Source organism: Bos javanicus, chromosome 28, assembly GCF_032452875.1.
Source record: "Bos javanicus breed banteng chromosome 28, ARS-OSU_banteng_1.0, whole genome shotgun sequence".
NCBI lineage: Eukaryota > Metazoa > Chordata > Mammalia > Artiodactyla > Bovidae > Bos > Bos javanicus.
This window is the reverse complement of record NC_083895.1, coordinates 25,606,958-25,630,318: the sequence shown is the minus strand read 5'-3', so window position 1 is coordinate 25,630,318 and position 23,361 is coordinate 25,606,958. Positions and strand designations below refer to the sequence as shown.

The 23,361-nt window shown below is 37.5% G+C and overlaps 1 pseudogene; it reads left to right on the top strand.

Annotated features, from left to right (window-relative positions):
- The first annotated feature begins 22,352 nt into the window (after positions 1-22,352).
- Positions 22,353-23,361, top strand: LOC133240683 (small ribosomal subunit protein uS2B-like; annotated as a pseudogene).

Here is a 23,361-nt window from a genome sequence, read left to right as displayed (position 1 = left end):
CAAGGAGCAAGCATCTTTTAATTTCATGGCTGCAGTCACCGTCTGTAGTGATTTTGGAGCCCCCCAAAATAAATTCTGTCACTGTTTCCCCATCTATTTGCCATGAAGTGATGGAACCGGCTGCCATGATCTTAGATCTTTCCCTATACATGCCTATTCTGTACATTGCGTGTAAATGGAATCATATGATATGTGGATTTTTGTGTCCAGCTTTTTTCACTTATCATACCATTTTCAAGGTTATATGTGACTATACCATACATCACTATTTTTTAATTTTTGTGTGTGTTTTGACAGTAATTTTCTGTGTTGCCTTTAAAAGATTGTGACAAAATATGCATAACACAAAATATGCCATTTTAACTCTTTTTAAGTGTACAATTCAGGATTCAGGGACACTGAATGCAATTACAGTGTTGTACCAACCACTATCCATTTCCAGAACCTTCTCATCATCCTGAATGGAAATTCTGTGCTTATTAAACAATAACTCCTGATTCCTCCCTCTCCTCCTCAGCTCTTGGTAATCTCTCTTAGGTAGAATCATACAGTATTTATCTTTTTGTGTCTGACATATTTTACTTAATGTAATATGCTTTTGAACTGTGGTGTTGGAGAAGACTCTTGAGAGTCCCTTGGACTGCAAGGAGATCCAACCAGTCCATCCTAAAGGAGATCAGTCCTGCGTGTTCATTGGAAGGACTGATGCTGAAGCTGAAACTCCAATCTTTGGCTACCTGATGTGAAGAGCTGACTCATTTGAAAAGACCCTGATGCTGGGAAAGATTGAGTGCAGGAGGAGAAGGGGATGACAGAGGATGAGATGGCTAGATGGCATCACCGACTCAATGGACATGAGTTTGGGTAAGCTCTGGGAGTTGGTGATGGACAGGGAAGCCTGGCGTGCTGCGGTTCATGGGGTCGCAAAGAGTTGGACACGACTGAGTGACTGAACTGAACTGAATTGAATATTTCCAAGGTTTATCCATGTTGTATCATGTATCATAATTTCCCTTCATTTTTGGCAGAATAATATTCCATTGTGTGTATGTAGTACTGCATTTTGTTTATCCATTTTGTCTAATGATGGATACTTGTGTTGTTTCTGTTGTTTTTTGCGAATAATGCTGCTGTCAACAGTGGTGTACAAGTATCACTTCATTTCTTTTTCAGGTTGAATGATAATTGCATTGTATAGGTATACTGCATTTTCTTTATCTAATCACCATTGAGTTGTTTCTACTTTTTGGCTATGCTTATGAATAATTCTGCTATGACATTTGTGTACAAGAATTTGAACATCTGTTTGCAGTTCTCTTGAGTAGATACCTGGGAGTGGAATTGTGGGGTCATAGGGTAATTTTATGTTTAACTCTTTGAGGAACTGCCAAACTGTTTTGCAGTGGCTGCATCATTTTACACTTTACCTTTTATACATTATACTGTCATCAGTAATGTATGGGGGTTCCAATTTTTCTACATACTAGCCAACACTTATTTTCCATTTTAAAAACTATTGTATCTTAATAGATGTAAAGTGGTACTTCACTATAAATTAGATTTATATTTCCAAGAGTTGACTCATTGGAAAAGACTGATGCTGGGAGGGATTGGGGGCAGGAGGAGAAGGGGACGACAGAAGATGAGATGGCTGGATGGCATCACTGACTCTATGGACGTGAGTCTGGGTGAACTCTGGGAGTTGGTGATGGACAGGGAGGCCTGGCGTGCTGCAATTCATGGGGTTGCAAAGAGCTGGACACGACTGAGCGACTGAACTGAACTGAACTGAATGACTAATGATGTTGAACTCTTTCTAATGTGTTTGTAGGCTATTAGTATATCTCCTTTGAAAAAAGTCTTTGCAAATCCTTTGCCTATTTTTTAAAATCAAGATTTAATTGATTTATAATATTGTGTAGGTTTAAATATACAGTGTTTTGATTTGATGCACCTGTATATTGCAATATGATTACCATTACAGCATTAGGTAACACCTGTATCATGTCACATAATTATTATTTCATTTTTTGTGGGAAGAATAATTAAGATCTAGTCCCTTTGAAATCTATAATACAGTGTGTTTCCTACAATCACTGTGTTGTACAGCAGGTCTTTAGGACTTATTTATTGTCTAGCGGCAAGTTTGTTCCCTTAAATAACATCTCCCCAGTTTCCCTACCCCTTAGCCCCTGGTAACCACCATTTTACTATTTTTATGAGTACAGCTTTAAAAATATTCCACATATTGGTGACATCATACAGTATTTGTTTTTCTTTGTCTGAGAAAGATATTACTTAACATAATGCCCTCAAGGTCCATCTGTGTAGTCACAAATTCCTTTGCCTTTTTTTGATCTATATTTTTGTGGTTTTTTTTTTTTTTTTTGGCTGTTGATTGACATAAGTTAAAACTATATCATATTGTTTATTTCTGTCACTGTGGTTATTATTTTAATGGTTACTTGATAGTCTGAGTAGATGTATTATATTTCATTTTCTTATTCTTTCTTCTCTCAATCTTCCAATTAAACATCACTTCCAGACTGTACTTTCTTATTTTATCATGTTTCTATTTTGCACATATAGTCACTCTAAAATTTGAGATATGTTCATACACCATGTTTCAAAGGGTCCTCTATAGAACACTTGTGCCAGGATTACCCAGGTCAGTTGTATGTGTGTGTGTGTGTGTGCGTGTGCAGGGAGGGGGAATGTTGAAAATTCACATTTCTGGGTCTTGCTCTAAGCCTTTTATTCTAGACTGTGTGGGGACATAACTTGTCTTTATTTTTATTTTATTTTTTTGTGGGGACATTACTTGTCTTTAAAAACAATGGTATATATTATTTGGAAAAATACTTTGTATTTTTAATAAAGCTTCTTTTTCCCATTTATCCTATCTTAAAGATATTTCCATGCTGATGGTTAGCCAGCTATGTCATCACTGTCATGTCCATATTGTAGGGCATTTAGATTATTTGTAATTATTCATGGTTACAAACCATGTTGCTTGCTTCCTTGTAGTACCTGTGTCTTTAAATACTTGACAGGTTATTTCTTTGGGAAAAATCCCTAGATATGCAATTTCTGATTAAAAGTATGTATTTTAAAAAGGATGTTAGTACTTGTTGCCAAATTGTCCTTTAGAGTTGTTTTCCCAATTTGCATACACACTGGAAGTATCTTGGTATCTGTTTCTCTGTACTCTTGACTTTCTTATGTCCAGTCTGATTATTCTCTTATATTTTGATAATAAGCAATAAATAGTTTCTCCTTGTTTTGATTAATTGACTGTTATGTGAATTATCCCTTTTGTGATAGGTAAAACCATATTATTTTCTTCTGTTAGATTATTCACTTTTTCAGGATCAGATGTGTTTTTGAATCTTTTATTTCTTCATATTTGTCCTTATTGGATGCTTGTCTTGGGTAAGCACTCAATAAATTTTTATCTGTTTGATTTGAATTCCCAGAAACAGAAGATTTTTCAACTTTCACTTCCAGAATTCAGAATGTATTATATGATTGTTAATGTTTCAGTCCCAACTACACACTGATTTTGACCATAGTCATAGTCCATCTTCACACAGTTCTTAAGTTCATTATTTTTTTTAAAAAAAGGACAATTAATTTGAATTAATTAAAATGTAGAATTAATATTTGAACACAGGTTAGTTCAGTTCAGTTCAGTCACTCAGTCGTGTCTGACTCTTTGCGACCCCATGAATCGCAGCACGCCAGGCCTCCCTGTCCATCACCAACTCCTGGAGTTCACTCGGACTCATGTCCATCGAGTCAGTGATGCCATCCAGCCATCTCATCCTCTGTCGTCCCCTTCTCCTCCTGCCCCCAATCCCTCCCAGCGTCAGAGTCTTTTCCAATGAGTCAACTCTTCGCATGAGGTGGCCAAGGTACTGGAGTTTCAGCTTTAGCATCATTCCTTCCAAAGAAATCCCAGGGCTGATCTCCTTCAGAATGGACTGGTTGGATCTCCTTGCAGTCCAAGGGACTCTCAAGAGTCTTCTCCAACACCACCGTTCAAAAGCATCAATTCTTCGGCGCTCAGCCTTCTTCACAGTCCAACTCTCACATCCATACATGACCACAGGAATTTTAATTGGCCAGAAAAAGAGAAAGGGGGGAGGAGCCAAGATGGCGGAGGAGTAGGACGGGGAGAACACTTTCTCCCCCACAAATTCATCAAAAGAGCATTTAAACGTCGAGTAAATTCCACAAAACAACTTCTGAATGCCGGCAGAGGACATCAGGCACCCAGAAAAGCAACCCAACTCTTCGAAAGGAGCGCGACTGAACAAGTAAGCCTAAAAAAAAAAAAAAAAAAAGTGTCCTCCACCGTGCCCTTTGAGTCAGGGCGGAAACCAGATACTGAAGAGACTAGCAAACAGAAGAAGATATAACAGAGGGAAACACCTTGGAAGCTACAGGCAATAGATCAAAACCCTGTGGTTACTACGGACTACATAGGAAGGGGCCTATAGATCTTGAGAAATATAAATCTGACCAAGGAACTAGCCAAAAATGAACTGAACCCACAACACCCACAAAAAAAGAAACAAAAAAGTCCTAGATATATTTTTATTATTTTTACGATCATTCTTTCTTTCTTTTTTTTTTTTTAATTAAAAAAAAAAAAATTTTAAGTCCTCTATTGTTCCTTTAATTTTCACTTTTATAACCTATTACTCTGCAAAAAAAAAAAAAGACCCTATTTTTTTTCTTCTTCAGCAAACTTCATATATATATATTCTATAATTTTTTGACCTTGTTGTTTTTTTTTGTTGTTGTTGGTTTTTGTCTTTTTCTTCTTTTCTTTAACATTGTATTTTTGAAATTCCAAACTCTACTCTAGATTTTTAATTTTCGCTTTTTGGTATATGTTATCAATTTTGTACCTATAGTTTTTTTTTTTATATAATTTCTGTGATTTTTTTTTTTCTTCTTCTTCTTCTCTGTTTCTTTCTCTTCTTCTTTTATATAACATTGTATATCTGAAATTCCAAACTTTACTCTAGATTTTCAATTTATGCTTTTTGGTATTTGATATCAATTTTGTACCTGTATTTTCTTTATAATTTTTGTGACATTGTTTGTATTTGTTTGTTTGTTTTCTCTCTTTATTTTTCTTCTTCTTTTTTTTTTTTTTTTTTTTAAAATTGTATTTTTGAAATTCCAAACTCTACTCTAGATTTTTAATTTTTGCTTTCTGGTATTAGTTATCAATTTTGTACCTGTACTTTCTTTATAATTTTCGCGACCTTGTTTGTTTTTGTTTGTTCATTTTTTCTCTCTTTCTTTTCCTTCTTCTTTTCTTTAACATCGTATTTTTGAAATTCCAAACTCTACTCTAGATTTTTAATTTTCGCTCTCTGGTATTAGTTATCAACTTTGTACCTGTACTTTCTTTATAATTATCGTGACCTTGTTTGTTTTTGTTTGTTCGTTCTTTCTCTCTTTCTTTTCCTTCTTCTTTTCTTTAACATCGTATTTTTGAAATTCCAAACTCTACTCTAGATTTTTAATTTTTGCTTTCTGGTATTAGTTATCAATTTTGTACCTGTACTTTCTTTATAATTTTCGCGACCTTGTTTGTTCGTTCTTTCTCTCTTTCTTCTCCTTCTTCTTTTCTTCAACATCGTATTTTTGAAATTCCACACTCTACTCTAGATTTTTAATTTTTGCTTTTATGTATTTGTTACCAATTTTGTACCTTTAAGGACCCAATCTTCAGGACCCATTTTTCACTAGGGAGTGAGATTACTGGCTTGACTGCTCTCTCTCCCTTTGGACCCTCCTTTTTCTCCACCAGGTCGCCTGTGTCTCCTCCCCAACCCCTCTCTACTCTACCCAACTCTGTGAATTTCTGTGTGTTCCAGATGGTGGAGAACACTTAGGGAACTGACTACTGGCTGGATCTGTCTCCCTCCTTTTCATTCCCCCTTTTATCCTTCTGGCCACCTCTGTTACCTTCCTCCTTCTTCTCTTCTCTGTATAACCCCGTGAACATCTCTGAGTGGTCCAGTTGTGGAGTGCACATAAGGAAGTGACTACTGGCTAGCCCACTCTCTCCACTATTGATTCACCTCATCTCATTTGGGTCACCTCTAACTCCCTCCTCCCTCTTCTCTTCTCCATGTAACCCTGTGAACATCTCCGAGTGACCCTCACTGTAGAGAAACTTATCATCTTTAATGTAGATGTTTTATCAATGGTGCTGTATAGAAGGAGAAGTTTTGAAACTACTGTAAAAATAAGACCGATAATCGGAAGCAGGAGACTTAAGTCCAAACCCTGACTCCAGGGAACTCCTGACTCCAAGGAACATTCATTGACAGGAGCTCATCAAATGCCTCCATACCAACACTGAAACCAAGCACCACACAAGGGCCAATAAGTTCCAGGGCAAGACATACCAAGCAAATTCTCCAGCAACAAAGGAACACAGTCCTGAGCTTCAAGATACAGGCTGCCCAAAGTCACCCCAAAACTATAGACATCTCATAACTCATTACTGGACATTTCATTGCACTCCAGAGAGAAGAAATACAGCTCCACCCACCAGAACACCGACACAAGCTTCCCTAACCAGGAAACCTTGACAAGCCACCTGTACAAACCCACACATAGTGAGGAAACGCCATAATAAAGAGAACTCCACAAACTGCCAGAATACAGAAAGGACACCCCAAACTCAGCAATTTAAACAAGATGAAGAGACAGAGGAATACTCAGCAGATAAAGGAACAGGATAAATGCCCACCAAACCAAACAAAAGAGGAAGAGATAGGGAATCTACCTGATAAAGAATTCCGAATAATGATAGTGAAATTGATCCAAAATCTTGAAACTAAAATGGAATCACAGATAAATAGCCTGGAGACAAGGATTGAGAAGATGCAAGAAAGGTTTAACAAGGACCTAGAAGAAATAAAAAAGAGTCAATATATAATGAATAATGCAATAAGTGAAATTAAAAACACTCTGGAGGCAACAAATAGTAGAATAACAGAGGCAGAAGACAGGATTAGTGAATTAGAAGATAGAATGGTAGAAATAAATGAATCAGAGAGGATAAAAGAAAAACGAATTAAAAGAAATGAGGACAATCTCAGAGACCTCCAGGACAATATTAAACGCTACAACATTCGAATCATAGGGGTTCCAGAAGAAGAAGACAAAAAGAAAGACCATGAGAAAATACTTGAGGAGATAATAGTGGAAAACTTCCCTAAAATGGGGAAGGAAATAATCACCCAAGTCCAAGAAACCCAGAGAGTACCAAACAGGATAAACCCAAGGAGAAACACCCCAAGACACATATTAATCAAATTAACAAAGATCAAACACAAAGAACAAATATTAAAAGCAGCAAGGGAAAAACAACAAATAACACACAAGGGAATTCCCATAAGGATAACAGCTGATCTTTCAATAGAAACTCTTCAAGCCAGGAGGGAATGGCAAGACATACTTAAAATGATGAAAGAAAATAACCTACAGCCCAGATTATTGTACCCAGCAAGGATCTCATTCAAGTATGAAGGAGAAATCAAAAGCTTTTCAGACAAGCAAAAGCTGAGAGAATTCTGCACCACCAAACCAGCTCTCCAACAAATACTAAAGGATATTCTCTAGACAGGAAACACAAAAACGGTGTATAAACTCGAACCCAAAACAATAAAGTAAATGGCAACGGGAACATACTTATCAGTAATTACCTTAAATGTAAATGGGTTGAATGCCCCAACCAAAAGACAAAGACTGGCTGAATGGATACAAAAACAAGACCCCTACATATGTTGTCTACAAGAGACCCACCTCAAAACAGGGGACACATACAGACTGAAAGTGAAGGGCTGGAAAAAGATTTTCCATGCAAATAGGGACCAAAAGAAAGCAGGGGTAGCAATACTCATATCAGATAAAATAGACTTTAAAACAAAGGCGGTGAAAAGAGATAAAGAAGGTCACTACATAATGATCAAAGGATCAATCCAAGAAGAAGATATAACAATTATAAACATATATGCACCCAACACGGGAGCACCACAGTACGTAAGACAAATGCTAACAAGTATGAAAGGAGAAATTAACAATAACACAATAATAGTGGGAGACTTTAATACCCCACTCACACCTATGGATAGATCAACTAAACAGAAAATTAACAAGGAAACACAAACTTTAAACGATACAATAGACCAGTTAGACCTAATTGATATCTATAGGTCATTTCATCCCAAAACAATGAATTTCACCTTTTTCTCAAGCGCACATGGAACCTTCTCCAGGATAGATCACATCCTGGGTCATAAAGCTAGCCTTGGTAAATTCAAAAAAATAGAAATCATTCCAAGCATTTTTTCTGACCACAATGCAGTAAGATTAGATCTCAATTACAGGAGAAAAACTATTAAAAATTCCAACATATGGAGGCTGAACAACACGCTGCTGAATAACCAACAAATCACAGAAGAAATCAAAAAAGAAATCAAAATTTGCATAGAAACGAATGAAAATGAAAACACAACAACCCAAAACCTGTGGGACACGGTAAAAGCAGTCCTAAGGGGAAAGTTCATAGCAATACAGGCACACCTCAAGAAACAAGAAAAAAGTCAAATAAATAACCTAACTCTACACCTAAAGCAACTAGAAAAGGAAGAAATGAAGAACCCCAGGGTTAGTAGAAGGAAAGAAATCTTAAAAATTAGAGCAGAAATAAATGCAAAAGAAACAAAAGAGACCATAGCAAAAATCAACAAAACCAAAAGCTGGTTCTTTGAAAGGATAAATAAAATTGACAAACCATTAGCCAGACTCATCAAGAAACAAAGGGAGAAAAATCAAATCAACAAAATTAGAAACGAAAATGGAGAGATCACAACAGACAACACAGAAATACAAAGGATCATAAGAGACTACTATCAACAATTATATGCCAATAAAATGGACAACGTGGAAGAAATGGACAAATTCTTAGAAAAGTACAACTTTCCAAAACTGGACCAGGAAGAAATAGAAAATCTTAACAGACCCATCACAAGCATGGAAATTGAAACTGTAATCAAAAATCTTCCAGCAAACAAAAGCCCCGGTCCAGATGGCTTCACAGCTGAATTCTACCAAAAATTTAGAGAAGAGCTAACACCTATGCTGCTCAAACTCTTCCAGAAAATTGCAGAGGAAGGTAAACTTCCAAACTCATTCTATGAGGCCACCATCACCCTAATACCAAAACCTGACAAAGATCCCACAAAAAAAGAAAACTACAGGCCAATATCACTAATGAACATAGATGCAAAAATCCTTAACAAAATTCTAGCAATCAGAATCCAACAACACATTAAAAAGATCATACACCATGATCAAGTGGGCTTTATCCCAGGGATGCAAGGATTCTTCAATATCCGCAAATCAATCAATGTAATACACCACATTAACAAATTGAAAAATAAAAACCATATGATTATCTCAATAGATGCAGAGAAAGCCTTTGACAAAATTCAACATCCATTTATGATAAAAACTCTCCAGAAAGCAGGAATAGAAGGAACATACCTCAACATAATAAAAGCTATATATGACAAACCCACTGCAAACATTATCCTCAATGGTGAAAAATTGAAAGCATTTCCTCTAAAGTCAGGAACAAGACAAGGGTGCCCACTTTCACCATTACTATTCAACATAGTTTTGGAAGTTTTGGCCACAGCAATCAGAGCAGAAAAAGAAATAAAAGGAATCCAAATTGGAAAAGAAGAAGTAAAACTCTCACTATTTGCAGATGACATGATCCTCTACATAGAAAACCCTAAAGAGTCCACCAGAAAATTACTAGAAATAATCAATGACTACAGTAAAGTTGCAGGATATAAAATCAACACACAGAAATCCCTTGCATTCCTATACACTAATAATGAGAAAACAGAAAGAGAAATTAAGGAAACAATTCCATTCACCATTGCAACGGAAAGAATAAAATACTTAGGAATATATCTACCTAAAGAAACTAAAGACCTATATATAGAAAACTATAAAACACTGGTGAAAGAAATCAAAGAGGACACTAATAGATGGAGAAATATACCATGTTCATGGATTGGAAGAATCAATATAGTGAAAATGAGTATACTACCCAAAGCAATTTATAGATTCAACGCAATCCCTATCAAGCTACCAACAGTATTCTTCACAGAGCTAGAACAAATAATTTCACAATTTGTATGGAAATACAAAAAACCTCGAATAGCCAAAGCGATCTTGAGAAAGAAGAATGGAACTGGAGGAATCAACCTACCTGACTTCAGGCTCTACTACAAAGCCACAGTTATCAAGACAGTATGGTACTGGCACAAAGACAGAAATATTGATCAATGGAATAAAATAGAAAGCCCAGAGATAAATCCACGCACATATGGACACCTTATCTTCGACAAAGGAGGCAAGAATATACAATGGATTAAAGACAATCTCTTTAACAAGTGGTGCTGGGAAATCTGGTCAACCACTTGTAAAAGAATGAAACTGGACCACTTTCTAACACCATACACAAAAATAAACTCAAAATGGATTAAAGATCTAAACGTAAGACCAGAAACTATAAAACTCCTAGAGGAGAACATAGGCAAAACACTCTCCGACATACATCACAGCAGGATCCTCTATGACCCACCTCCCAGAATATTGGAAATAAAAGCAAAAATAAACAAATGGGACCTAATTAACCTTAAAAGCTTCTGCACATCAAAGGAAACTATTAGCAAGGTGAAAAGACAGCCTTCAGAATGGGAGAAAATAATAGCAAATGAAGCAACCGACAAACAACTAATCTCAAAAATATACAAGCAACTCCTACAGCTCAACTCCAGAAAAATAAACGACCCAATCAAAAAATGGGCCAAAGAACTAAATAGACATTTCTCCAAAAAAGACATACAGATGGCTAATAAACACATGAAAAGATGCTCAACATCACTCATTATCAGAGAAATGCAAATCAAAACCACTATGAGGTACCATTTCACACCAGTCAGAATGGCTGCGATCCAAAAGTCTACAAATAATAAATGCTGGAGAGGGTGTGGAGAAAAGGGAACCCTCTTACACTGTTGGTGGGAATGCAAACTAGTACAGCCACTATGGAGAACAGTGTGGAGATTCCTTAAAAAACTGGAAATAGAACTGCCTTATGATCCAGCAACCCCACTGCTGGGCATACACACTGAGAAAACCAGAAGGGAAAGAGACACGTGTACCCCAATGTTCATCGCAGCACTGTTTATAATAGCCAAGACGTGGAAGCAACCTAGATGTCCATCAGCAGATGAATGGATAAGAAAGCTGTGGTACATATACACAATGGAGTATTACTCAGCCATTAAAAAGAATACATTTGAATCGGTTCTAATGAGGTGGATGAAACTGGAGCCTATTATACAGAGTGAAGTAAGCCAGAAGGAAAAACATAAATACAGTATACTAACGCATATATATGGAATTTAGAAAGATGGTAACAATAACCCGGTGTACGAGACAGCAAAAGAGACACTGATGTATAGAACAGTCTTATGGACTCTGTGGGAGAGGGAGAGGGTGGGAAGATGTGGGAGAATGGCAATGAAACATGTAAAATATCATGTAGGAAACGAGTTGCCAGTCCAGGTTCGATGCATGATGCTAGTTGCTTGGGGCTGGTGCACTGGGACGGCCCAGAGGGATGGTATGGGGAGGGAGGAGGGAGGAGGGTTCGGGATGGGGAACACATGTATACCTGTGGCGGATTCATTTTGATATTTGGCAAAACTAATACAATTATGTAAAGTTTAAAAATAAAATAAAATTGGAAGAAAAAAAAAAAAAAAAAAAAACAAAAAAAAAAAAAAAGAAAAAGAGAAAGGGAAAGAGTTATTTAATAAGGCTCAAGTCTATAAGTGGGTTTTACATAGTTGATAGAAGGAACTGACACTGCTTCTGGATGAGTTTGAGCTGGACATAATAAAAACTATCCCAGTGTGTTTTTATTTTGTTATGAGACAAATAAATTCCCTGGTGGAGGGTAAGTGTTTTCTGAAAATCTGTCTCCTTTTTAAAGGTCCAGTTGCAGCCTTTTAATGGAAAGGGAAACTTTGAAGGGTAAGGACTGTGGTTTCTTCTTTTGTATTGTTTAAAGTGCAGCATCAAATTTAGGTTCTGGCCACCAGGAAGCTCCCCCAAATGTTCACTTATAAGTGTTACTAAAACGTCAGTGGCAATGTAATGGGATGGAGAAAATGGTGTTTTCCTGAATGTCTCTCAGGAAGAAAAGTAAATATGACAGGAAGCACTAAAACACTTGGAATGATGGGGGGCGCTAATAATGGGATATTTGTGGCCAACATGCTCCAACAATGAAAGATGTTGCTAAACTGTTACCTATGGAAGGTGTGTTCAGTTAGATACTTTCCAATCTTCCTTTGCTGAGTGTTGAGTCAGTTTAGTTCAATTGCTCAGTTGTGTCCAACTCTTTGTGACCCCATGGACGGCAGCAAACCAGATATGCCTGTCGATCACCAACTCCTAGAGCTTGCTCAAACTCATGTTCATTGAGTCGGTGATGCCATCCAACCATCTTATCCTCTGTTATCCCCTTCTCCTCCGTCCTTCAGTCTTTCCCAGCATCAGGGTCTTTTCCAGTGAATTAGTTTGGCATCACATGGCCAAAGTATCAGAGCTTCAGCTTCAGCATGAGTCCTTCCAATGAATGTTCAGGACTGATTTCCTTTAGGATGGACTGGTTTGATCTCCTTGCTGTCCAAGGGACTCTCAAGAGGCTTTTCCAACACCACTGTTCAAAAGCATTGATTCTTCAGCACTCAGTCTTCTTTATAGTCCAACTCTCACATCTATACATGACTCTGGAAAAACCATAGCTTCGACTAGACAGACCTTTGTCAGTAAAGTAATATCTCTGCTTCTTAGTATGCTGCCTAGGTTGGTCATAGCTTTTCTCCCAAGGAGCAAGTGTCTTTTAATTTCATGGCTGCAGTTACCATCTGCAGTAATTCTGGAGCCCAAGAAAATAAATTCTGTCACTGTTTCCACTGTTTCCCCATCTATTTGCCATGAAGTGATGGGACTGGATGCCATGATCTTCGTTTTTGTGAATGTTGAGTTTTAAGCCAGCTTTTTCACTCTCCTTTTTCACCTTCATCAAGAAACTTTTTGGGTCCTCTTCACGTTCTTCCATAAGGGTGATGTCATTTGCATATCTGAAGTTATTGATATTTCTCCCAGCAATCTTGATTCCAGCTTGTGCTTTACCAAGCCTGGCATTTTTCATGATGCACTCTGCACATAAGTTAAATAAGCAAGGTGACAATATACAGCCTTGACATACTCCTTTTCCAATTTGGAACCATGTTGTTGTTCCTTGTCTGGTTCGAACTGTGCTTCTTAACCTGCATGTAGATTTCTCAGGAGGCAGGTAAGGTGGTCTGGTATTCCTCTGTCTTTAAGAATTTTCCATAGTGTTGTGATCCACACAGTCAAAGGCTTTAGCATAGTCAATGGAGCAAAAGTAGATATTTTTCTGGAACTCTCTTGCTTTTTCTGTGATCCAATGGATGTTGGCAATTTGATCTCTGGTTCCTCTGCCTTTTCTAAAACCAGCTGAAACATCTGGAAGTTCACGGTTCACATACTGTTGAAGCCTAGCTTGGAGAAGCTGAGTAGGAAGCACAAGTTTAGGACAAGAACTGAATTGTTTTGAGCAATAGAAGAGAATACATAAGTCCTCCTTGTGGCCCTTCTCCAAGCCGAGGACAGCTTCTTCCCTAAATGTTGAATCAACGCACTGAAATGGGATGTGGGTATGATCTAGGAATGGAGAGTAAGTTGAGAGTGAGTGAATGATAGAGAATTCCACTGTAGATATCTATTGTATTTAAAATGCCTTGGACACATTCAAATAGATTTATCATGATTTGAGCTGGTACTCTGTCAGGAAAAATAAAATCTTTTGAGCTGAAAGTATAGTAGCAACTTTTCAAAGAAAATTTTTATGGGCTATTTTATTTTTTAATCTGAACTTTTCTAAAACAGAACTTTACTGATTTTTAAATTAAAATTTTATTTTTGCTGTATTTATTTATTTATCTGTTTGGCTGTACTAGGTTTTATTTGCAACATGTAGGATCTTCTATCTTCATTGCAGCATACGGGGTTTTTGTTTGTTTGTTTGTTTTTTAATTTGCAGCTTGCAGGATCCTTTTAGTTGTGGCATGTGGTTCATGGGGTCACAAAGAGTTGGACACGACTGAGCAACTGAACTGAACTGTGAACTCTTAGTTGCATCATGTGAGATCTAGTTCCCTCACCAGGGATTGAACCTCAGTCCCTGCATTGAGAGAATGGAGTCTTAGCCACTTAGCTGGTAGTCTTGGACCACCAGCGAAGTCCCTAAATTAAAAATTTAAATAAATGTATGTAATACAAGTACATGGGTAATTCATTACAATTCCTGTACATTATTATATTTTCATTTCGAGCAAGTACCTATATCACATACCTAGCCATTTACATTTTTTGGCTATGTAATGGGCAACACAGGACTGTGAACCTGCTATTTTTCCTATGTCTCCCATAAACACTGTTCCAAGTTTGGTATGTTTGCTCTCTGATCATTTAGGAGCTGGACTTGTTTGCTTAACTGTATAATTTTAATGAAGTCTTGAGAGGAAGAGAAGATAAGGGTGTGCTCAATTTGCCATCTTTAACCTATTAATCTTTTCTTGATAAGTTATAGTGCACAGTTTTAATAGTCAGGTCTTATAGAGTTATATGGACAAATAAAAAATAATGAGAAACTAATATGTTGTGTGAGAAATTGTAAATTGGAAGATATTTTATCTAATTTCATACACTGTTAGAATATCTCTGTTATAAAACCGCTGCCCATTTTTGTATTTTTGGCTCATTATTTGTAAATAATGTAGTAAGAAATAAGGCCATTCTATCACTGATGGGCTCTGAAATGAAAGGTTATGTCTTTTTTTAAACCCTAAAGCACAGTGCATTTTTAATTAGAAGTTATATCATTAGTAAGTGCTTAGAACACAAAGTGACTTCTTAGTTTGGGTGAAATTAGTAATGCAAAGTTTTTACTCACCAAAAGATAAAGTCAACAATAGTTGTAAAAATTATGATTTTTGAGATTTTATGACACTTTCTTTTCTAAAACTGTGTACCATTCAGATATACGTGTAAAGTTTTACTTAGAAATTTTTGAAAATTTCTCTAGAACTACTGATAACATGTGTGAAGTCAGAGTGGGACTGTCACTCCAAGAGAGAGGGGAGAGTAGATGAAGAGACAGGTGGGTTGGGGAAACCAATCAAATTAAATACTGAAAGGTTTTGCTGAACCAAGAAGATGCCGGGATTCTTGGCCTCTGGAGAAGAATTCAATCTGGGGCCAGAGATGAGGCTTGATTGCTCAGAGCTCTTGTGTAATAGTTTTATTAAAGTATAAAAGGGATAGAGAAAGCTTCTGACATAGACATCAGAAGGGGGCAGAAAGAGTACCCCCTCACTAGTATTAGCAATAAAGTTATACACTCTTAATTAGTTATTCAGTTCAGTTCAGTCGCTCAGTCATGTCCAACTCTGTGACCCCATGAAAAGCAGCACGCCAGGCCTCCCTGTCCATCACCAACTCCCAGAGTCCACCCAAACCCATGTCCATTGATGGGTGATGCCATCCAACCATCTTATCCTCTGTTGTCTCCTTCTCCTCCTGCCCTCAATCTTTCCCAACATTAGGGTCTTTTCAAATGAGTCAGCTCTTCGCATCAGGTGGCCAAAGAACTGGAGTTTCAGCTTCAGCATCAGTCCTTCCAATGAACACGCAGGACTGATCTCCTTTAGGATGGACTGGTTGGATCTCCTCGCAGTCCAAGGGACTCTAACAGTTCAAAAGCATCAATTCTTTAGCGGTCAGCTTTCTTTATAGTTCAACTCTCACATCCATACGTGACCACTGGAACCATAGCCTTGACTAGATGGACCTTTGTTGACAAAGTAATGTCTCTGCTTTTTAATATGCTGTGTAGGTTGGTCATAACTTTCCTTCCAAGGAGTAAGTGTCTTTTAATTTCATGGCTGCAATCACCATCTGCAGTGATTTTGGAGTCCAGAAAAATAGTTAATAAGTGAATCAAAAAAATGTCCGGAAGTTGTAAAGACCTTACTAGACCCACTCCCATAATTTACATTTTAAGATAACAAGATTAGCCAGAATGTTTTTTTTTTTTTTCCCAGAAACTGTCCTCAAGCAGGATATGTTATTGTTATATAATCCTAAGGAATGTAGAGGAAAAAAAGTTTGTCCTTTCCTCCTACTTGAGAATTCCAGACCCCTCTGTCCTTGGGGACCCCCAGAGTTCTAATCAACCTGCTTAGTAATTGACTCTCTCAATACATTTGGGAGTTTAGCATTGAAGATTTTTTGGCCATTGGGTTTATACATAAGAAATGTAATATTTTCCTTTTAAAAGTTTTCTTCCTTTTGTAAAATGTCAGGAGCAAGAATCTTAAAAGGACATGGACATTGTGAAAGTTGTCTTGCTGATTTTTGTTTTTGCTTTTATTATTATTATTTTTTTTACTGAGGTGAAAAAGACAAAAGAAAAATTACTCACTTTATTATTATTATTTTTTTTTTGCTGTGTTGGGTCTTCGTTGCTCGACAGGCTCTAGTTGTGATGAGTGAGGGCACTCTTGGTTGCAGTGCGCGGGCTTCTCACTTCTTTTAATGTGAGCATGGGCTCTAGAGCACAGGCTCAATAGTTGTGCATGGGCTCAGTTGCTCCGCGGCATGTGGGATCTTCCTGGACCAGGGATCAAACCTGTGTCTCCTGCATTGGCAGTCAGATTCTTTACCACTGAGCCACCAAGAAAGCCCCCAAATTAGTCATTTTAAAGTGAACAATTCAGTAGCATTTAGTACTCTCACAGTGTTGTGCAACCATCACCACTTTCTAGTTCTAAAACATTTTTATCATCCCCAAAGATTGCCCAATCTTAATATGGACACTTTTTCTAGAACATAAACTGGTACACTGGCTTCAAAATTTGTTCTTAATATATCAGCCACCATGGAAATAAGCCAAATTATTATATTCTGACCATGCAATTCCTTTAGAGCTTCACTTTATACAGTTTATAGTTTTCTTATCAGAAAATCTCAAAAGGATATTAATGTCCTTCCTTCCTATCATGTTCTTTGAATCCAGTCATGTAGAAATTAAATCAGAACATAGTATTCAAAAACCTAGAATAATATTTTATTTACTGTTTTTGTTTTAGGATATTTAGAAGTGTACTGCTATAGGACTTTGAAAATGCAGGCTGCCGAGTAGGCAAATCTCATAAAGAATGGTTCATTTAGCAAATAAGTTAATAGATCTGTAAATGTTTTAGCTTTTTTACCAGCATGTATGCTCTCATTTGTCATATGCTGTAAGATGATCATCATTGTCATTCTGTGATGGAGATTCTCCTTTGAACAGGGCTTAAAGTGGGTAGAATTTTATGGAGAATAATTTCTGGTACCATTGTGGGGGGTGGAAGAGAAGGGAATAGGGAAAGGGTCAGAGAATGCTTTTATCTTTTTGTTTTCTCCTAAAACTCTATTTTTAAAAATTGGATATCTTGCCTTCAAATTTCTGCTTTTCTTATTATCTAGCTGTTTATTTTGTAAATGAGATTTAGAAATGAATAAGGAAGATTGAAAGGAAGAAACGTTCTCTCTGGAAAGCAGACTCTCACCAGCTTTGGTTAGTCATGGGTAGCAGTTAAGCCAAATTTGTTGTTTTATTCTATCAATAAAATATACAGCTAGTCTCTTTTTCCTGTTTTAGTGCGGAATAAAATACCACACAACTAATGTATACCTGATAAATCTATGTAACTATGGAGATTTATAAAAAAGCACAAAGTTTAATTATATTAATTATGGATAGTAAATTAAATAGAAAACAATAAGCAAAGTAGTATAATAAAATAATAAGTAAAATAAATTACATTTTAATTAAATTATGTATATAAATATATATGTATATGTAATAATTATAGTAATTATTTAAAACAGTGTTTCTTTAAGTGTGGGTCCCAGACCAGCAGCATTGGCATCACCTAGGAACTTGTCAGAACTACAGTATCTATTGATTCAGAAATTCTAGGGGTGGGATCCAGCAAGCCCTGTTTTAATAAGCCCTCATGGTGGTTCTTTATTTATTTTTAAACTGTGTTTTAAAAACATTATTTATTTGGCTGTGCCAGGTCATAGTTGCAGCATGCAAGATCTTTAGCTGTGGCATGTAAACTCTTAGTTGTGGCCTGTGGGATCTAGTTCCCTGATCAAGAATTAAACCTGGGCTCCCTGTATTAGGAGCATGGAGTCTTAACCACTGGACCACTGGGTGGTTCTAATACAGGACTCACATTAAAATTTGGATAGTGGAGAACTATCCTACTACACCATGCAATGCAGGAGACCTGGAATCCATCCCTGGGTTGGGAAGATCCCCTGGAGAAGGGAAAGGCTTCCCACTCCAGTATTCAGGCCTGGAGAATTCTATGGACTGTATAGTCCATGGGGTTGCAAAGAGTCAGACAGGACTGAGCGACTTTCACTTTCACTTTTACCCTATTATTCACTGATAGAGTGCCCTCCAGTGTTTTTGCCAAAACTGCATTGACAAATTACTGGCCTTGGCCTAGAAATCCCGATGTAAAGATGAAAATAAAAGAATTTTTTTTTGTCTTCTAAAATTGTCCTCCCTCAATATTTCTTTAAGGGTTTTTTCTTACACATACTTTTACAAATTTTAGAAAATATGATGTATATAATTTGAAACTTTGGTCTTTTTTGGACTTACATTATGGAATAAAAGTATTTTGTAAAAGTCATTAAATAGTATGTTGTAAACATACTATTTAAAGACTGCTTAAAAGCTTAAAAGTTCATAATTTCATTCTCTTTATTTTCCACATTTGTACTATGGAAGGTTATCTTTTTAGAAGTTGAGATGAGGGAGCAGTTCCTTGCTTACAATATTATTTTGTATCTACTTACCAATATCTTCTCGTATTGTCAAAAAGGCATAGACAATTTGGTGAAACTGTAAAGTAGGCAGTTGCTGGTGCTTAAAAATGTTAATTTGTTACAATTTTGTGTTTTCCATTTCATGTCTTCTCCTTTTGAGACCTCCTTTTAGGCTTGTATACTTCCTGTCTCCTCAGTTTACTGACCCTTTTGCTGCTCAGTGCCTTTTGGATTCGTTTCTTCCATTAAATATTTTCACAGTCTCCCTCAGGTTCTATCTTAAAACCCTTAAAGGCAGGAATTTAGAGACTATGATAAGTAATTGAAAAGGTACTTAACCTACTTGCCTTGGATCTCAGCATAAAGGTGCTTGCTTACTTAAGCATAGGGATTGATGGAGGACCTGTGGAACCAGACAAACCACCTCTCCATTTACTAGTTTTCTGTCTTTGGAAAATAAATACCTTTGAGTTTAGACTAGCTCATCTAACAAACTAATAATCTAACAGTATCTAATTGATAAATGTGAGCATTACATTATACTTAAATTAGAATTTATACATATGAGCATTACATTATAAATAAAGTGCTAGGATAATGTCTGACAAATTCTCAATAACTATTAGATATTACTTGGAGAAGGCAATGGCACCCCACTCCAGTACTCTTGCCTGGAGAATCCCATGGACGGAGGAGCCTGGTAGGCTGCATTCCTGGGGTTGCTGAGGTCGGACACGACTGAGCGACTTCACTTTCACTTTTCACTTTCATGCATTGGAGAAGGAAATGGCAACCCACTCCAGTGTTCTTGCCTGGAGAATCCCAGGGACAGGGGAGCCTGGTGGGCTGCTGTCTACGGGGTCTCACAGAGTCGGACACGACTGAAGTGACTTAGCTTAGCTTATTAGATATTACTATTAGAAGCACTATTAGAGTTTGTTTAACTCTAGAGCCATCTTTGTACAATCGCTGAAATTCTTGGTTTTAGCTCTTCATTTTTGTGACTAATAATGTTTAAGTTATTTACATTTTACGTTAATGGAAAACTGGCTCTACTTTTTCCTACAATGATATTTAACCTTTAAAATTTAAATTTTTATGGAAAAGGTGTTTTAAGAAGGCATTATCTCAGATTCCTATTTTCTTCTTTTTAAAAACTCAAACTTATAAAAAAACTCTCTCAGAGGAAGTTATCTTTGGTAAAGTAAGTTTATTTTTATTGTCATTATAATATTATAGCTTTCCTAGAAATTTGCAGGGAAAAGCATATATTAGTGTACTATTAATTATAAAAGACACTTACTCCTTGGAAGGAAAGTTATGACCAACCTAGATAGCATATTCAAAAGCAGAGACATTACTTGGCCAACAAAGGTCTGTCTAGTCAAGGCTATGGTTTTTCCTGTGGTCATGTATGGATGTGAGAGTTGGACTGTGAAGAAAGCTGAGCACCGAAGAATTGATGCTTTTGACCTGTGGTGTTGGAGAAGACTCTTGAGAGTCCCTTGGACTGCAAGGAGATCCAACCAGTCCATTCTGAATGGGAACAGCCCTGGGATTTCTTTGGAGGGAACGATGCTGAAGCTGAAACTCCAGTATTTTGGCCACCTCATGCGAAGAGTTGACTCATTGGAAAAGACTCTGATGCTGGGAGGGATTGGGGGCAGGGGGAGAAGGGGATGACAGAGGATGAGATGGCTGGATGGCATCACCAACTCGATGAACGTGGGTGATGGACGTTGGTAATGGACAGGGAGGCCTGGCGTGCTGTGATTCATGGGGTCGCAAAGAGTCAGACATGACTGAGCAACTGAACTGAATTATAAGCTTATTTAATATTTTTTTTGTAATCTGTGAATGTGCTTAGTTCTTAGGTATTATAACTTAAAATACTAACTGAAAAATAAAGGAAGTATGATTAAGCTTTATTCTTATATTGTATAATTTTGGGGATTTTGGACATATGTTTATTGACTCCAAGAAAGCTGTTTAGCATGAGTTACTCACTTAAGTGATTATATTTATATTTATCTGTTCTCTCCATGTGCTGAGTGAGCAGTGTGCAATACTTTGGCCTATTACATTTATTCATTTACTTATCGACCTTTTATTGAGTGAATATTATGTGTTAGATATCATGCTTGGTCCTAGGTGGATAAGCATGGGTAAGATATGATAGAGTTCATTTCTTTTGTGCAGAAATATGTGAATGCATAATTTTGATGCAATATGCTAAGTTCTATAATAGAGGTATATAGAAAGAAGTATGTGGTTGGTACATTTAACTTGGCATTTAACTTAGTTGAGGAACAAGGATTGATGGTTGTATATGAGGCCAATCAATTAGGTAAGACTTATCAAAGGAAATGTTTGTCTGAACTAAGCCAAGTTCATAGTAGCCCAGGCTGGTATATCTGAGGGAACAGAGAGCAGAGTATAAAAGGAGCACTATTATCATTTGTAGATGACATAGGAATCAACCAAGAAATGTAAAACTAAGGAAAGTTCTGTGAGATTGCTAGATATGAAATCGGTCAGTCAGTTAAGTAGCTCAGTCCAGTCCAACTCTTTGCGACCTATGGACTGCAGCACAACAGATTTGCCTGTCCATCACCAACTCCCAGAGCTTTCTCAGACTCCTGTCCATCGAGTCGGTGATGCCATCCAACTGTCTCATCCTCTGTTGTCCCCTTCTCCTCCTGCCTTTGATCTTTCCCAGCATCAGGGTCTTTTCTAATGAGTCAGTCCTTGGCATCAGGAGGCCAAAATATTGGAGCTTCAGCTTCAGCATCAACCCTTCCAGTGAATATTCAGGATTAATTTCCTTTAGAATTGAGTGGTTTGATTTCCTTGCAGTCCAAGGGACTCTCAAGAGTCTTCTCCAATGCCACAGTTCAAAAGCATCAATTCTTTGGTGCTCAGTCTTCTTTACAGTCCAACTCTCATATCCATATATGACTACTGGAAAACAGATATTAATACATATTAAAAAGCCTTAATATTACGTATTTCCACAGCTTTAAAAAATATTTACCTATTTATTTGTGTGTGTCAGATCTTAGTTGCACCACAGGGGATGTTTCTTGTGGCCTTTGGGCTCTCTAGTTGTGCCATGCTGGCTTATTTGCTTTGCAGCTTGTAGGATCTTAGTTCTTTGACCAGGTATTGGACCTGCGTACTCTCCTTTGGAAGGCAGACTCTTAATCCCCCGACTACCAGGGAAGTCCCAATTTTGTGCCTTTTGATAGTGATTTCACTATTTAAAATGACTCCCACATATATATAGTGTTCAAGCCGCTCTCTAGTGTTCTTAAGTGCAAGGAGCCTGTGATGTGTTTTATGGAGAAGATATTTGTGTTACATAAGCTTTTTCAGATATGAGTTATAGGGCTACTGGTCAAGAATTCAAATGGATTTCATTCTGCAAATGAAGGAGGAGAATGTCCTCAAATTCCTTGCCGTAGGAGCCGACTTAGGTGGCACCAACCTTGACTTCTACATGGAACAGTACATCTACAAAAATGATGGCATCTAAATCATAAATCTGAAGAGAGCCTGGGAGAAGATTCTTTTGGCAGCTTGTTCACTGTTGCCACTGAAAACCTAGCTGATGTTGGTGTCATATCTTCTAGGAACGCTGGCCAGTGAGCTTTGTTGAAGTTTGCTGCTGCCACTGCTATTGTTGGCTGCTTCACTCCTGGAGCCTTCACTAACCAGATACATGCAGTGTTCTGGGAGACATGATTTCTGGTGTTTACTGATCCCAGGGCTGACCACCAGCCTCTCACAGAAGCCTGTGTTAACCTGCCTAACATTGCTCTGTGTAACACAGATTCTCCACTGTGATATGTGGATATTGCCATCCCCTGCAACAACAAGGGAGCTCACTTAGTGGGTTGAATGCAGTGGATGCTCACCTGGGAAGTTCTGCCCATGCGTGGAACACCCATGGGAAGTCATGCCTCATCTCTGCTTCTACAGATATCCTGAAGAGATTGAAAAGGAGGAGCAGGCAGCAGCTGAGAAGGTGTGACTGAGGAGGAATTTCAGGGTACATGGACTACTTCCGCTCCAGAGTTCACTTCTCCTCAACCTGAGGTATTGGACTGGTCGCAAGGTGTGCCGGTGCCTCCTGTGCCTGTTCAGCAGTTCCCCACTGAAGAGTGGAGTGCTCAGCCTGCCGCTGCACGCTGGTCTGCTGCTCACACTGCTCAGGCCACGGAATGGGTAGAAACAGCCACTGAGCGCTCTTAA